Raw genomic sequence first — 12,776 nt, 5'->3', positions numbered from 1 at the left:
ACACTGTTAGCAAGGCAGAAGAGCAAAAGTCACTGGTGAGCCAAAGTCCAAAGGCTGGGCCCACTCTTAGAGAGAGCAGAGCACAAATGCGCCCAAGATCACACAGTTACTCTAGGCTTAGAAAGTCTTGCAGAGAGTTCAAAAAGAGTTTAGAGAGGCTTAGGAAAGTTTAGCCAGGGTGTCCCAGGCTAACCCAGGTTCGAAAGCCGGGGACTAAATCTACCCCATACAGTGGGTAGCAAGGGAAGCCAGGCAGGACACGGTACCTTAAGTGGGAAGGATCCTCCAGCGGTGGCAGTTGTTCCTGGTAGTGGGTGCAAGTTGCGTCATCGTCCAGGGGAAGAGAAGATCTCGACTTGGAGGAAAGATGAAGGTTGTTGCACTACCAGGGAAGAAACCAGCAGCTGAGTTTTCCGGTTAAAGGTGGTACCTTTGTTTCGCGGTTGTGGTAAAACGTGGTATCCCGGTTGCCGGGGTGCTTGGCACAGGCAAGGAGGCCACGAGGTACGTCGGGAAGGCGAAAAGACAGTGAAACTGGTTATCCCCACCAGTCAAAGGAAGAAGACTCTCCGGCGGGAGATCTCCTCTGTCGTTGGGAAAAGTGGTGAGGCGGTCCAGCAGGGCTCCACCGGTGGTGGTGTTGTGGCAGGTCGGCTCAGCTTTTCCCTCATCGGATTCTTAGGTCCTGTGGCGACTTCTGAAGTTCCAGTCCCCAAAGCCCTGCTTTTATGCAGAAAATCCCCATTCACTCAGCCTAGCTGTCACTCAAACATGCTACGGCTCACCACTTGGGCCAATCAGGACGGAGTGCGACTTGAGTTGCCTAGGCAACTCAGTCCAGGGTGCCTAAATCCCCCTCCACCCCTCCTAAGTACCCCAGACAGAGTGGCACCACTTTGGAGGGCTTCTGTGGAGAAGCCCGCCTAAAAGTGGAACAAAGGGCTCGACTTGGGTTGGAGTCAGAGAAGAGAACACAAAAGCCATTTTAGAATCAAGTTTTGGCAAAAAATACCAACCGGAGAATTAATATTCATTAAATAAACCGGCGGTATGTTCGAGGCTACCGTAAATAATTAAATAAAGATAGTAGCGTAAATCAATGGGAAATCCCATAGGAAAATATTTGCGGTTCAATATAAAAAGTAGTATCCACTCCCACCAGCTAAAACTCGATCAGGGGGGACGGAGACGTACCCCCTCGACTAACAGACCCTGGGGCAATTGAATTGCCCCAGCCAGTACGTCCACAATATGATGGTTTGTACTGGTTCTGTTCAGAATTTAAGACTAGTAAAGTCAATGGTGACTTTACATGCCCTGGGAGACAGTAGTCAGTCCCAGGGTATGGAGTCTATACTGGGGGGTCACTATGACACCCCTGTGTCACTGCACTGAGGGTGCTGTGTAACACACATCACAAAAACACATGAAGCCCTATGGAGTAAAAGACCCCATAGCCCATTAAACACATCTAGATTCAAAGAAACACACTCAAATCATGCCCAAGAGTGAGGGTAAAAGAGTCTCACTCTTGGCAGGAGAACAAATTAAACCCCAAAAATCCAGCAAAGCTGCTGGGGGACTCGCTAGGTTAGGAAATTCAGCCTAAACAGAGAATTCTCCCTAACAAACTGCTGCATAGGTTGTATTGTTTTTAAGAATGATAAATAATCAAGGCCTATTGACTTTTAAGTTCATTACATGTAACACTATGACAAGCCAGAAGGAGGACTCTGACAAAGGGACATGTTTGTTTGTAGTTTATTTAAATTTAAACAAAATACCTCACTAACCCCATTGCTAAATGGGAATTACTTCCTAACCATAACTAAACGAATGTGCTCGTCGATATTTCAAAATCAAAAGTAGTCCTCGGTCCAAATCTATCCACTAAACTGGCCCTACCACTTAGCAAAACAAAATGAAATAGAAAGAGTGCCCTGCGCTCTTGGTTCTCTCCAAAGGTGTCCCTGGTTGTCCCAGGAATCCCTCCTGGGTCTGAATGCCAATGGTTAGAAGTAACAACAGTTCTTGTCAGCCTATAAAAATGTTCCTTAAAGTTTCCCAAAGTTCAACAACAAAAAGTTCCAGCAAAAACAAAATGTCCAAATTTCTTTAGATGGCAGGATAGTTCCCTGATCCCTCCCACTTGATTCCGGCATTGGATGCCTCTGTGCTCCCTTCGTATTTGTTCTTCACTTTGTTTATTGGGCCCCGTGGCTCCCTTGGATTCCTCTGTCCCAATGACTGTTAGTTCTCTGGGGTATCAGCAACCCTGTTTTTCTTGTGGCTCTCTTGGGGGTTTCTTTGAACCTTCTGGAGGTTTATTCTATTCAGGCTTCTTGGGCTCCCATAACCCTTCTCCTTCTCTCGTTCAGTCTCCCTCTCTGGGCCTCTGTGACCATGGTACAGGGTTAGAACAATCCTTCCTTCTTCCCCACTCACTCTTTCCTCTCCAAATCCCTCTGATCTGGGCAACCCACATACCTTCAGCGTTGCAGGGTCTGCTTCAGTGAGGGTGTGTCTCTTCTGCAGCTGTGTCCTACTTCGTGGCTTGCTACTCTTCCTGACCGGAAATTAATGTTTTCGGGATTCCACTCCTCTCAGCGTTCTCTCGCCTTTCTGCTCTCTCGTTGGGTGCCGAGTACTCACTTCTCCATTGGTTCCTGGTTTCGCCATTGTTTCCCACCAGGGCCACTAATCCCTCTGTGTGGTCGCACCTTCAGTTAAGCTTTGTTTTGGGTGGCCTTGGCTTCTTTCCAATCGCCCCCACACCCTATGTGCCCACTTTTTAAGGCAGAATAGGTTTCTTTATTCTGGGGAGGTCCCTCAGGGCTCTTCCTGGTCCCCTCCCCTATTCAATATATAAATATAAAACCTCTGCTGTCTATCATTCTGTTCTTTGGCTGTTTATTTTACTCATACGCAGTTGACAAGCAATTGAGCCTTTGCATTATCCGCGCCCTGCAGAGTCAGCCTCCTGTCTCTGAAAAGGGTTATCTGCCAATGGATGAACCAACATTAGCTTAAGTTAAACACAAGACTGAGGTCTTGATCATTGATCCCCCCGCCCCCCTTGGATAAACATCTTTTGACTTCTGATTTTTGGTCAGCAGAACTTGGCCCCTTACCTACCCCGGGTCAATCTGTGAAAAACCTTGGTATAAAAGTTTGAGTCACTTTCTCCGGAGCTCCAGGTCAGTGCCATAAGTAGCACTGGCCATCGGTAATTGAAAATTCTATGAAAAATACTTCCCTTTTTGCCTTATGAACTTCATGCTCTGCTAATTTCCACCTCTATTTCGGGAACTGTCGATTAATGTAATGCCACCCTTTTAGCTCAACCCAAATATACCAATAGATTACAAGTCTTGCACAATTCGGCTGCAAGGCTTGTAGCCAATCTTCCTAAATATGTTTCTGCTGCGACTCTTCTTAGGAAATTGCACCGGTTTCCTGATGACTGTACAATCAAATCTAAGACCCTTTACCTTGTTCATCAAGCTTTCTAAGGGTGCTGTTTATCTTCAAGAAAAACTCTGAAAACACAAACCTTCTTGCATGTACTGTTTCACAGACAGGCTTCTTTTTATTGTACCTAGATTCCAAAAGAATGCTGTCAGTGGTTGGGCTTTCTCAGTGACTGCGCCGAGCTCTGGAACGGTTTCCAGCTGCCCCTTTGAGCGATTGAATGCCATTTGGCTTTCACAAAGATGCTTAACACCTTCCTGCTCCCAACTCTTGATTAGGTGTATTTTTTTTTTTCCTTTTCTTGTTCTACACCACTCACTTCTTTCTAAATTTTGTTCAGCATCAGGATACTGTGATGAATCCCCAGATACCGTTGCTTCTCCCCTTCAGGGAGCCCCTTCCCATGAGGCCAGGTAGGTGAGGCCGCTACCCGATAGTCCCCACGGGGGTGGTACTTAGCGGCTGGATCTCATGGGTAGGTAAACCCCCCTATTGGATTAGTGACAATCTGGGAACAGCATTATATCCCCGTAGTCCACCTAAATCTAATCAGCCTTCCTCTCTAATCCCCTACAACACCATCCCTAGTGTTCCTATCTGTTTCCTTAAAACCAGTAAGGTAGGGAGTAATGGTGGACGAGGAAGAGTCCAACTGAGTCACTAGGAGCCCTTAAGATCAGTCCTAAGAAGAGGATGAGGTGCGGAAGCATAGAGAGAGCCTCTGTGAATCATACTGAGCAGTCTAGTCTTTGTGGACTTCCTATTGGCCAGGAAGTAAGTCCTTGTCCCCAAAAGGGGAGTCACTCCCGCTGAGGTCCTGCTTTCTCAAACTCTTAGGAAGGGTTTGGCTGAGTGGGTTCACCTCCCTAACCTCCAAGGGTGTGGCTCCCCCTTGGGGATAAGGGGCGAATACCCTGGATTCATCACAAGTCACAAACATTAAAATACATTCACAAAAGTAAGAAGTGGCATCTCGATTCTGTGGAAGGGAATTAATCAATGAATTTTAGGTTCATGAATTTGCCGGGTAAAAGAAGTAGATTTATGTACTATGATCAAGCTTCAGTGAAGAGGCCCATCTGCTCTTTTATGTCATGACTGGTATCCTGTGGTTTTACCGCCAGAAATCACTTTGAAGTAATTTACTACGAAGTGATTACTTTCATATTGTTTCGAAAGTATTACTGGCACGCCCTGTCGACGTCGCTTTTGGAATTTCGAAAACAACTGTAATACTCTGCAGCTTCCACTAGATGTCAGCCTATGCACAGTATTTGAATCTAAGCAGATGCCACAAGCCTCAGAAATACGATTACGATGAGTAAGGTATCATATATTTGTGGGTTAAATGGTTAAAAGTGGGTGGGGAGGGGTTTGGGGTAGGAGCAGTGGTGAAGGGGAGATTTGGGGGGGGGCAGTTGAGTATGGTGAAGAGGGTGTGTAAAATGTGAGTGAAAGAGAAGGGGCAGAAGTGTAGAGGTATTTAGAGAGGGTGAGAGAGCCGGTCAGAAAGCACAGTGAGCTAAGCGCTCGCCCCTGATAACTGTGTGCAACCCGCTGTGGCAAGTTTAAAACCTGGCAGGGTCAAATCAGCCTTTCAGCCTTCTGAGAATGATAAATTGAGTACCACTCTGTGGGATAATAATGTCTTCTGTTATTTCAGTGCTCTTGAGGCATTTTGGTGTGTAGCACTATATAGGAAATATATTATTCATATTATTATTATTAGAATGAATGTTATTGACAAAGTGGTGCAGGTGACTGATGAGAAAGTTAAAGATGGTAGGAGTAGTAACCGAGGTCAGAGAGAAAGAGGAAGGTAGTGGGTGAAGACGGCAGAGAGAGTGTAATATCAGGAGATGGAGGAGTAGACCAGGACCTTTGAGTGAGAGAGATGCAAGAAGTTAGAGGGTGGTGGAAGAGATGTGAAAAATGGAGAAGGAGGGGAGTAGATAAGAGGAGAGACCTGAGTAGAGAAATATAAATTGAGAGTGACGAGGAGAATGATCATGGAGGGAGGGAAGAGAAGATAGAGGGAGAGATAAAGATTGAGAAAATAAGAGTGAGTGTAAGGGTGAGACAAGTGGTGGAGATACCCTGGTGAAAGCAATCTGCTGACTGCAGGGAGAAGGATTTAGACACAGAAGACCAGGGCCTTCAGGTTTTCCTCCAGATTAGAAAACACCTAGAGAGTAGTCGTTACCATGCTTCAAATATTGAAACGAGTGTGGGAGCCACTCTACTGAGAACGAACATGGGTCAAATACACCGTGCTATAGAATTTCATCCACTCGGGAGGGGTCTCTCTCTCTCTCTCTCTCTCTCTCTCTCTCTCTCTCTCTCTCTCTCTCTCTCTCTCTCTCTCTCTCTCTCTCCCCCTCTCTCTCTCTCTCCCCTCCCCCCTCTCTCTCTCTCTCTCTCTCTCTCTCTCTCTCTCTCTCTCTCTCTCTCTCTCTCTCTCTCTCTCTCTCTCTTCCCCCCCCCCCCCCCCCCCCCCCCTCTGGTCCCAGGGCAACACGTTTCTCTGCTCTTGTAGCACTTGTCCCTTGGCTGCACCACATCTCAGGTCCCACTGGTTTCACCACCTACCTCTCATCTGCTCCTCTAGCCTTTCACCCTCTTCTCACAGCCAAGTTGGGCGTTCTTCTTGGGACCTTGTGGTCTGCTTCCCCCTTACCCTCCTTTATTCTCCTGTTCCCCCTCTACTCAATCCACCTTTTGTTTCACATCTCCTTCTACTTTCTCTTCATCCATCCTCCCACCAATGACAACCTCTCCCTCACAAATCTTTTCCTTCATGTCACTTTCTTCCTCCTCTAGCACCAACCTCTCCCTTGCCACGTTCCTTCCCCCTACAACATTTCCCTTGTAACCTTTCCTTCCTCCTTCTCTGGCACAGCTCTAAAAGGTATTGCAATCTCCAGTTTATCTCCTCTTCCAGATTTAGGATAATTAGACCTTATCTAGCTTACCTGCTCCCTGATGATTGGCTGAGATGTTCCGCCTACAGTAGTCGAATTGAAAGTGAGACATTGTAGGTCAAAGCTCAAGTGAGTGAGAGACCGTTTAAAAAGGCTGGTAGACATTTTTCTATCCATGCCTGGAAAAGTTTGGTGAGAAAGACTTGTCCATCGCTCCTTTATTTGCTGCCTTTTCTGCTAGTAAAATATTTTGAATCTTGGAAATTTTCAGGGACAGAAGCAGGTCTTACCTTTTGCATTAGAGATTTAGAATTGATGTTTTTAATCTGATTTTAAGGCAAAATTAGTGTGTAGCAGAGGCAAGCCCTGCTGCTGGATGGAGAGGGTGAGTTCTCCCACTGTGCTGTTGTGGCTGATAAATCGGGGCAGCTTGGTGCTGCTTCAAATTGGACAGAGTTGTGTGGGTCCCTTCCTATACACCCCTTGTGAGGAAAAAGGGGTTCCTGCGATGTTTTAATCTCTTCCTGTATCTTTGCCAAACCAGATTGGGTGAAGGAAATTGCAGATTCACTGTAGTTTTCGATCTGATCCTATTAATACGCCTCCCTTCTGATCTGGCCTCGCTGCAATATGTGCTCAAGTCTTGGCATCTTGCCTTGTGATCCCCGTCAAGTTTTACCTTGTACTTTGTTTCCCAGAGCAGGGAGTCTTAAGTTCAACTGGCAGCAAACGGATGGGTCTTTGTTGGATCTTGGCGTTATTGTGGGACCAGCTTCCTAGACCTTGAAAAATCTGGGACAACCTTGTGGATTCTCCATATACGGCCTCCATGGTTTGCATTGTGTAGTGGGTGGCTTCTCCTGTCCCCGAGTCTCTTCTGGTCCTTTCCAACTGGCCTGTCCTATCTGACTCTACCACAAGACACACAGTATTTGTGGAAATATTATCATTTTTGCTAGGGTCAATTAAATGTTGGGGACAGTGGAAGACCGATCCACATGCAGCTTTCTGTTCAATGTCAGATTGCTAATCACATTGCTTTGTATGTTCTGTTAGGTGAATAAATGACAAGCAGTAGGTGTCTTATGTGCACCTGAGTCGAAAGCCAAGTCATTTCACACTATGCAGGGCTGGTCTGAAATCTGAAATGCCTAACAGGAATACATCTGATTTGGACCAGGTTGTGTAATCCAGACATAGGGTCCAATGCCACAAGTAGTCCTACAGTAGGGCTGCACCCATATAACAGTATGTTATCTGCATAGAATAATATTATGGATTCCACGTCTGCATCCATATGGCAATCCCACACATTTCGCCTCATATTTTCTGCATCGCAGTTTCTTTGCCTAGGGCAAACTGGAGCTTGAAAGTGGGCTATTCTTGGGAGTGCCCTTCCGTAGTGCAATTGGGGTGTTTTCTTGCCATTGATGTTTATTGTATGACATGGGTTAGTTTAGAGTGATTTAATTAAATATATCATTTGAGGCTCAAATCCCATTAGGATGAAATCAAATTAGGTATAGCAGGGATGGGATCAAAACCCTTTATGGCATCATGTGTTCACCATGGAGGCAGTTTCCAGGTTCTCTGAGCAAATCATAGCAAATAATCTCAGAATATCTCTTCCATTAGCCCTACCTGGATTAAACGCTGCCTGGTCTGGGTGCATCTAGGGGGGGCATCCCCTTGATCTCTAAATCCAACCTGGGTTTGAGAGCTACCGAGAACATGCCTCTAGTCTCTGCTGAACTCCTTTCAGTTACATTACCCCTATCAGCCTCACGTACCATTACCATGCACCTTGTTTATAGACCCCTGGACCTATCGGTACATTTGAAGAAGACATAACGGCCCTCCTCAACACTAATACCAAACCTGGGTCTCAAACTACAATACTTGGGGATTTCAATTTAGGCTCAACGATTCCAACAATGTCAACACAATCATTTTAGCAAATACTATCAAGGAAGCAGGCCTCGCCCTCAGGAGTAATGCACCTACACATACTAAAGGCTGCACTTTGGATTGGATTGCAGATATCAACTGCAACACCACTATAACTACAATTGAACCCTGCGCATGGACTGATTGATTTCGTTCAACATACAAGACATCCTACAAACCAACATAGCCAAGGCTATGGCCCCAACAGCATTAACAAGAAAGAATATAACAGTCAATAACCTATTGCCCCTCATCCAACCTATCACTTACCCAGCTAACCTCAACTTGGACCCTACGGCACTTGTTGACATATACAATAATACTATCAACCTAGTTATCGACTCAATTGCCCCGTTTAAAGAGAAACCCGGAGCACACCTGAACTCCTGGTTTATTCCCAGCTTAAAAGCTTTACGCAATGAGAAAAGACATGCTGAAGAAAAATGGAAAAACAACCCATCTGAACAGAATAAGATAAAGCTCACTAATCTTGCAGACTGGTATAAAAAGGAAATCATTCAAACTAAAAAAGACACATTTAACGAAAGAATTAAAAAAAATAACTCCAGCACAAGGGAACTCTTCTCTATCCTAAGAGAATTAGAATCCCCTACCACTCCTAATGACACATGCCTCAAAAATAAAACTTGGTTTACGGATATCCAAAATGCCCTCTGCAACAAAATACCCATACTCTAAAAGAAAATTGAAGACAAAAAAGCTACGTTACACAAGACAGTTCTAGTGACTCAAGAAACCATACTACAAGAAGTCGCCACCATACAAACCAAACCAAGTAATCCGTTTAAATTGAAACCTATATCCATTTATTTATTTATTTATTTATATATTTGTAACGCGCCGGAGCTCGCAAGCATCAGGGCGCGACAAGCACACGAGAGGACAGATCACAGGACAACATAAAAAAGAAAGGACGGGGGACTCAAGGGAGTCCGTGCTGAATATGTAACGGCTTACCGAAAAAGTAACGTTTTCAGCTGCTTCCTAAATAGCAAGTACCTACTTTCACATCTGAGATTGTCAGGCAACTCGTTCCAGAGTGCTATAGCTTTGGTAGGGAAAGCTCTCCCGAGTCCATTAGCTTTGACTTTAGTATGGCTAACTTTGAGTAGCCCTTTTTTTGCTGATCTAAGACAGCGGCTTGGTTCGTACCAGCGAAATTCCTTCTCTAGGTATGTGGGGGCCGTGCCATAAAGACAGCGGTGGACCAGTGTCAAGGATTTGAATTTAATGCGCTCCTCAATGGCGAGCCAGTGAAGGCCTCTGCGTTCATGGGTAATATGCTCACGCTTGGACTTCCCGGTGATGGTTCTAACGGCATTGTTTTGGATTATTTGGCATTGTTTAATGCAGGAGTTACTTGAACCGAGCATCAGCGCATTCCCATAGTCCAGTCGGGACAAAATCGTGGCTCTAGCAATAGTGGCGCAATTTGTGGCATTAAGATACGGCCTAATACGGTGTAGTAGTCTCTGATAGTATTGACAGTTTTTTTTGAGAAAAGTGACCTGAGCATCTGCTCCTAATGAGGATTGTAGGTATATGCCAAGTGTTTTCACCTTATTAGAGACCAGGATGTTGGAGTCCTTAATAGTAAAAGATGAGTAGGCTGGGCCTAAATTGGATAGGGCTTTTGAAGATCCGAAAGTCATGAGTTCAGTTTTAGAACTATTCAGACACATCCAGTGGGCTTTCATCCAGCTTTCTATAGTATTATAGATTGCTGAGAGTCTGTTGTCTGTGATGTGGTCTCCACTGAGTTCTATAATCAGTTGGGTATCATCTGCGAAGTTGGTAAAGTAAATACCCAACTGTGAGAGGAGGGCGCAGAGGCAACGGATATAAAGATTGAATAAGAGAGGGGAGAAACTTGCACCTTGTGGGACACCGCAATCCACTGGATTCGTGCCAGAGGAGTGTCCACCCCATGTGATTTTGGATTTTCTGTCATTCAAAAAAGAGGATATCCAATTAATAGCTTCCTCGGCACAGTTACCTGCTTTTCCCAGGGCCTCACGGAGTTTACCGTGGTCTAATAGGTCGAACGCCGCCGAGAGGTCTAATAGAACAAGCAGGCCAGCCTTGCCTTCATCCAGAATTTCTAGCATCTTGGATTGAAGGTCAAGTAATGCTGATTCCGTGCTGTGTGCACTTCGAAATCGTGATTGCTGGGGATGTAACAGATCGTGCTTGTCCACGTACTCTTGTAGTTGTTGGGTGGCCACTTTATCAGGAACTTTCAACAAAATGTTGCAGTTCGTGATAGGGCGGAGATTGGCTAGATTTTGCTGGTCAAGGCCGGGTTTTTTAACCAATGGTGTGACTGTGACAGTTTTTAGGCTAGTAGGGACGGTCTGGTCTCTAAAGGACGAGTTTGTCATACGGCTAAGATAGGGTGAAAAAACGTCTGTTATCTAGGATAAACTTGGGGGCAGTATGTTTTCAGGGCATGAAGTGCAATTCATGTTAGAGAGAGTCTCCGCCATGATTTCTGGTGTTATTGGTGTGAATTGGAATTTGAATACTTTAATCTCAGGATCAGTTTTGATGTGAGTCAATGGAATGTCAGTGGTGTTGCAATTTAAGATAGTGTCTCTAGCTTTTAGGATCTTTTGAGAAAAAGCAGTTTGGACCTTTTCGCAGTCCAGCAGAGATGGCTGGAAAGGAGGGGTAAGAGTGGGTGGTTTTTCGAAGGTTTTTAAGATTTGAAATAGCTTTCCTGTGGAGTTGGATGCACCTGAAATTTGCTCGTTATAAAAGTTTTTCTTTGTTTCTTTAATTTTATTTCTGTACTGAGTGTCCGATTTCTTCCATGTGTCTTTATTGGGTGCTGTAGGGTTTTTGAGCCACTGTCTTTCAAGTTTCCTTTTGATAGTCTTTAGGGTGCCTAGTTCCGTAGTGTACCAGCTTTGGTGGTTGAGATTGGGGCGCACTAGTTTGTTTTTCAGTGGGGCATACTTGTCTAGGAGATCTTGAAAGTAGTTATAGGTGGTGATGATAGTGTCACAGGGGTCGTTGTCTGTGGTGTTATCCATGATGTGTGAGATCCCCCTCGAAAGCATATCTGGCGTGATTTTCTTGAGGTTTCTGCTCTGGGTAATTTTGGGTAGATTGTCGGAATAGGTTTTTTTGGAAGGCAGGGATAGTGTGGCTTCGATTTTGTAATGATCGCTCCAGATACAGGGTTGTGTGTTAGTTACAGTAAGGTCTACATTATTGGAAACAATCCAATCAAGTTGGTTGTTGGAACCGATAGTGGGACCATTGTTGGCAATCGAATAGCTAATGTTAGAGATTTTTTTCTAGGCTAATAGCCTCTTTGTCGGTAGGGTTTCCCCTCCATCTATTGAGGTCACCCAGGAGGAGTGTGCCTGTATTCTTTCCTTTGAGGTTGTTAAGAATATGGCAGAGATCATCGTTAAAGTCTGATATGAGTGATGGAGGTCTATAAATTACAATGAAGTTGATGCAGTTGTTTTGGGAGGGGGCGAATTTGAGATGGAGGACTTCGCACCCCGGGCATTGAATGGGCGAGGGGAAAAGGTGTATGTTTTGTCTGACTATTATGGCGACTCCGCCTCCCTTTCCTATTGTCCTATTTTCAAAGTGAATGATGTAATTAGTAGGGACAGCTGTGCTTATAGTTGGACCGGTAGGTTCTTGTAGCCAGGTCTCGGTAAGGAAGAGGATATCTAAATTTTCTTCGAGGATATAATCGTGAACATTTTGTGCATGTTTGTTGAGGGACCTTGTGTTAAGTAGTGCTATTTTAAGGGCCTCTGGTTTGGGGGGAGTCTTGGGTTGTTCTGAAATTTTAGTCCTACTACAACTTGACAGTTGTGTAGTATCAGGGTGCAGCACTTCCTTAGAGTTTATGTAGTGCTTAACGAGTTGCTCATTTTCTAAGCGCTTTGCGTCAGTAAGTAGGTGCAGGAGGTTAGGAAACCCCATGATTTACCTTGTTTACTGGATGCGTAGGCGGAAAAACGGGCAGAGTATCTGGCCGATGGCCGTTGTCCGCCGTGGACCGGCGTAGACCGGCACCGTCTCGGAAGCGCCGGCGCTGAAGCGCCTGACGTTTCTTTTTCAGCAGCGCTAGTGCTGCTGGGACTTGTGGTTCAGAGTAGTTTGCAGGTAGGTATAGTGTAAATGCAGCAAACAGGCACACAATCCAAACACTCCAAACAAATATGGGCGTTACTAAAGCGCTTTGTAGTAAAATGATGCTGAGCTTGCTTTAATGCTCAGTTGCTTGTATTTACTTCAATACGTAATTAGCACGTTGCACGTTGTTATAACAAAATAGCCTAATCTAGGTACAATATGTTCCACACTAGCAACCAACAATGTTAGCACCAAAGGTGGAGAATATCATCACTTCACTTAAACCCTGTAGATGCCTTGGGGACACTTGCC

The 12,776-nt window shown here is 45.1% G+C and overlaps 1 protein-coding gene across 1 annotated transcript in view; it reads left to right on the top strand.

Moving 5' to 3' along the window:
- ATL3 (atlastin GTPase 3) overlaps positions 1–12,776 on the top strand; it is a 1,042,039-nt gene that overhangs the window by 309,584 nt on the left and 719,679 nt on the right. The gene's annotated exons all lie outside the window — the stretch shown is intronic.

This window comes from Ambystoma mexicanum, chromosome 2p (genome assembly GCF_040938575.1).
Source record: "Ambystoma mexicanum isolate Mex_15411 chromosome 2p, UKY_AmexF1_1, whole genome shotgun sequence".
Lineage (NCBI taxonomy): Eukaryota > Metazoa > Chordata > Amphibia > Caudata > Ambystomatidae > Ambystoma > Ambystoma mexicanum.
Note: the sequence above shows the minus strand (reverse complement) of the source record. Positions and strands in the feature narration are given on the sequence as shown.